Consider the following 5,375-nt stretch of genomic DNA (forward strand, 5'->3'; position numbering starts at 1 on the left):
GCTTCTGAAAGGTCACAGCCTTGAAAATTCTGTGGAGTACAATTCTACCCTTCAACACATGAAAGCACCATGAGTCTGAATAGACTTCACAGCAACTGGTTAATAGGAGTGCTGCAAAAGACCTCTTTAAAGTGTTAGAAAGCAAAGATGTCACTTTGAGGACTAGGGTGCGCCTGAACCAAGCCATGGTATTTTCAATCGCCTCATACGCATGTGAAAGCCGGACAATGAATAAGGAAAACTGAAGAAGAATTGATGCCTTTGAATTATGGTGTTGGCGAAGAATATTGAATATACCATGGACTGCCAGAAGAACCAACAAATCTGTCTTGGAAGAAGAAGTACAGCCAGAATGCTCCTTAGAAGAGAGGACTTCGTCTCACATACTTTGGACATGTTATAAGGAGAGACCAGTCTCTGTGGAAGGACATCATGCTTGGAAAAGTAGAGGGTCAGCTAAAAAGAGGAAGACCTTCGACGAGATGGATTAACACAGTGGCTGCAACAATGGGCTCATACATAGCAATGATTGTGAGGATGGCGAGGGACTGGACAGTGTTTCCTTCTATTGTACGTAGGGTTGCTATGAGTTGGAACCGACTCAACGGCATCTAACAACAACAAGATGGTTCTGTTAGTGACTTATTATGTAGGTTCAAGCAAGTCACTAATCTCTGTTTACTGCTTCACTTATGTGCATATTATGACTGTCTCCTCCACTTATTGGTAAGACATTTGGTTACTTGAGGGAAAGGAATTGTGTTTGGTGCTACTTTTATATCTCACACCATATAACACTCTTGGTCATGTTCTAATAGCTTAATAGTTTCTTATTCAACTTCAGTGAATCATGATTATTCATTATACATGAATAATCTAGACTTCAGAATTTTTTTAAAAAGTCCCTTAGAAAACTAACTTGAACTGTAAACTTTCACTTAAAGCACAACTAAAAAAAAAAAAGTCCTTTAAGAAACAAAGTAAATAGATGGGTTATTAGTTTTCTACTGGCACATAACAAATTACCACAGACTTTCAGTTTACAGCAACACCCCTTTATTAGCTCACAGTTGTGTAGGGCAGAGACCTGAGCCAGGCATGACTAAGCTCTCTGTTCAGGGTCTCACAAGGCTGACATCAAGGTGTTGGCAGGCTGCATGCTCATCTGGAGCTTGGGGGTCCTCTTGCAAACTCATTGTTGGCAGAATTCAGTTCCTTGGGGTTGTAGAGATGGACTCTCCAAGTTCTTGCTGAATGTCACCCAGTGGCTGTGTCAGCTCTTGGATTCTTTTCATGTGGTCCCCTCCATCTTCAAAGCCAGCAGAAGAATTTCCCTTGGTGCAATCCCTGTCGCGCATTGCATTTCTGACTTCTAAGACTTCTGAGTTCTAAGACTCTGAACTCTCAAATTTAAAGAGCTCATATAATCAGGTTAAAACAACCAAACCAGTTGCCATCAAGTCAATTCTGACTCACGGTGTCCCCTTGTGCTGCAGAGTATAACTGCACTTCATAGGGTTTTCATGGTTGTGATCTTTTGGAAGCAGATCACCAGGCCTTCCTTCCAGTGCACCTCTGGGTGGGTTCTAATAGTGCTTAACCATTTCCGCCACCTGGGATGACACAAATAATCCCCCTTTCTTAAAGGCAACTGTGCCATATAACCTAACCCAATCACGGGAGTAAAATTCTGCTTTCACAGTCCTAGAGATGATACAGGTTGTGTCCAGCAGTGGGTGGTGGATCTTGCCAGCCATTTTAGAATTCTGCCCACCATGGATGGCAAACCAGGGGTATAATAATGCTCTCCTCATCAATAAAAAGATCTAGGCTTTTTAAAAAGGTCCATGTGAAGTGAAAACATTGTCTGTTTTATACGCACAAAATCAGGAGACCTGTGTCAGTGACCTAGCTCTGATATTTACCCTGAAAAACCTCTCTCAAACTCTCTGGAATAGTTTCTTCAGTTAGCACATGTTGCTACACTTTACTTGTTTTCTTCCTTCTCTTAATTTTCAGGATCAAATGTGATCATTTAAGTATCTGTTGTGGGTATAAATCTCATTTCACAAGCCCAGATGAGCAAAGAAGATCACAGCACTCAGCAAGTGCAGGGCTGCCCAAGATAATCACTTTTTTTTTCAATTGTACTTTAGATGAAGGTTTACAGAACAAACTAGCTTCTCATTAAACAGTGAGTATACATATTGTTTTGTGACATTGCTTACCAACCCCATGACATGTCAACACTCTCCCTTCTCGACCTTGGGTTCTCTATTACCAGCTTTCCTGTCCCCTCCTGCCTTCTAGTCCTTGCCCTTGGGCTGGTGTGCTCCTTTAGTCTCGTTTTGTTGTATGGGCCTGTCTAATCTTTGGCTGAAGGGTGAACCTCAGGAGTGACTTCATTACTGAGCTAAAAGGGTGTCCGGGGGCCATACTCTTGGGGTTTCTCCAGTCTCTGTCAGCCAGTAAGTCTGGTCTTTTTTGTAAGTTAGAATTTTGTTCTACATTTTTCTCCAGCTCTGTCTGGGACCCTCTACTGTGATCCCTGTCACAGCAGTCAGTGGTGGTAGCCGGGCAAGATAATCACTCTTGAAAAGGAGGCTTCTTTTATAGGTCCTTTATATATTGCTGAAGAGAGAAATTTCAAAATTAAATTTTATCGGTTAAGAAAAGAGGAGTAAGGAGCAGTTCCCTACAAACCCACCTACCCCAAGCCCCAGGTTCCAGGGCAGTTACCCCAATCACTGTACCTAAGGACTGGGTCTGCTCAGAGGAACACCCTGTTGGATTGCTCTCCAGGAATCCTAGCATAACCTCAATAGCCTTAGGTTTTTGGACACAACATCTAGTAAATAAAAATTCTTGAAGTTAATTTCTAACTTTCTTTTCACAAAAACATCCCCAAGGTAACAGAGCAAAGAGGCAGGCTACCTCTTGAATGGGGAAAAGAAAAGAGGAAAATACAAGGAGAAAAATACACATCAATATCTCTGAAGTTATTCTCCCACACTCAGTTCTGAAAACTGTATGATTAACTTCGTGGGGGTAATGCCTGTATAAGTCTCATTTAAATAGGTAGACTCCAGCCTGTTCCTGAGTCAATTTTAGAAAGTAAGGAGTATATTAGGAACCAGGAGATCTGAAGTTAACCTTAATACCCTCACTTTGGTAGCCTATGTGTGTGTGTCGAGTCCCTTGGCACTCAGATGCCTACCAAGTCTAAATCCCCCTAACTTCTACTACATATGCCAGTTGATAAATCTAGATTTCAAACCTGATTGCCTGATTTTCACCAACTTTCCCCCATGGGGGCCAAGGTCCTGGCCTGAATGACAGACTGGTTGGCTGGGGACTTGAGAGAACACCTAAACCATACCAGCTGCCTCTTCCTGAGACTTGAACCTTACCTTCATACACACTAGCTGAGATACTTCTTACAATATGGACCATGTATCCCCTTGGACATCTCATGACCCACCTCTGACCTGAGAGGTATATTATAGTGCTCTACCTAGTAGATGAAGGAACCCTGCTGGCACAGTGGTTTAGTGCTCAGCTGCTAACCAAAAGGTTGGTGGTTTGAATCCACCAGCCACTCCCAGAGAGAAAGATGTGACAGTTTGTTTCCATAAATATTTATAACTTTGAAAACCCTGTGGGGTGGTTCTGTCTGTCCTATAGGTCCCTATGAGTTGGAATCAACTTGATGGCAATGGGTTGGAGGGTTTACCTATTGGACATGGAGTCCCTGGGTGGTATGAAGAGTTAACATGCTCAGCTGCTAACTGAAAGATTAGAGGTTCCAGTCCACACAGAGGCATCTCAGAAGGAAGGCCTGGTGATCTACGTCTGGAAGAATCAGCTACTGAAAACCCTATGGAGAGAGGCGGGGCCAAGATGGCCAAGTAGTTAGACGCTTCCTGTGGACCCTCTTACAACAAACACCCGAAAAAACAAGTGATTCAGTTATAGATGGCAATCTGGGAGCCCTGAACATCAAAGGCAGAGTTGAGGAACCGGACTGAGTGGCAGGGAGAGGGAGAGACGGTTCAGAAGCAGCGAGGAGTTGCCAGACCTGATCAAGTGAGAGCCCGAGCCCTTCAGGCCTGAGCAGCTTGGGGGTGAGCGGTGAGGCACGCAAGCGGCAGTGCTCAGGAAGCGTATTTTCCACACTGGGAGAGACTCAGCACCAGAGAGTCTACACGGCCACCCAGAACCAGTGAGAAGCAGCCTTCATCGGCGAAAGATAAGTACTTGCATGCGGCTGACCTCTTGGATCAAAAACACCACCCCTTAGGAAAAAACCTCTCTCTCATTCACCTCTCCACTCTCTACTCTGCACTGGGTCCTGGACCAGATTCACCAATTGCCAATTCCCCTGGGCTGGAAGTAGTATCTGTCACACAACCAGAGCCATTCTCTCTGCCGTGAGGAGTGAACAAATTAACAAAGAGGGGAAAAAATAAACTGCTGGCTCCCCTAAGCCAGGAACCCAGGGTAGGCACAGCTCCTTTGCCTAGGCACAGGCATAAGGGATCCACAGACTGTGAGTGCCTTTCTGCCTGCATAGACTTGTACGGGCCCATCTCAACAGTGTAGGCCCTCACTACCGCAGTACAATAAAGTATATACCAGCAGTCTAACTTCAACTTCTTCAGCTGTGAAGTGGCAGGTTCTTGACATTTGACACTGCACTGCCCATTAAGCAGGGTTTTCACCTAACCACATCAGAGGCCTGAGGACTGGTGGCTCCACCCATGCCACCTAGCCACCTGTGATAGGGACCCATGAATAAGAGGTGCCCCCTAGTCCTTACAGCCAACAGCATTAGGTGCTCATAGTCCAGCTGCAAAACTCACCCACCTACGTGCTCTAGGGAAGAGGGACACGCCTTCCTCCTGGACACTCAAGGGCTGGCATCAGCCCCCTGCCTTGCTCAGAGTGTGTCCCACTGCTAGAGCCAATGCCTGTGCCTACATCACTCACCCGTGCCTGTGCCTACACCAGTCAGCCATGCCTGTGTAAGACAGTAAGTGAGAGCCTACACCACGCACTTGGTGGCTATCTACGTGGGCGCCTGAGCTGAATCTATACAGGAGGAGTGGGCGGACTCCTGAGCTCACATACCGAGTAACAGATCTAACCTCCTGGTGACAGGACATTAGAACTTCAAAAGTGCCAATAATCAAACTAGCTTATATGAGCAGCCTATCTGGGCATATCAAAACAAAACAAGAAGCTAGGACACAGTAAGCAAACATAAAATAAATAAATATAATAACTTACTGATGGCTTGGAGACAACTGTCGATATCAAATCACATAAAGAGGCAATCCATGATGGCTTCAGCAAGCTCCCAAAATAAAGAATCT

This window comes from Trichechus manatus, unplaced genomic scaffold (assembly GCF_000243295.1).
Source record: "Trichechus manatus latirostris isolate Lorelei unplaced genomic scaffold, TriManLat1.0 scaffold00009, whole genome shotgun sequence".
In the NCBI taxonomy this organism is placed as follows: domain Eukaryota; kingdom Metazoa; phylum Chordata; class Mammalia; order Sirenia; family Trichechidae; genus Trichechus; species Trichechus manatus.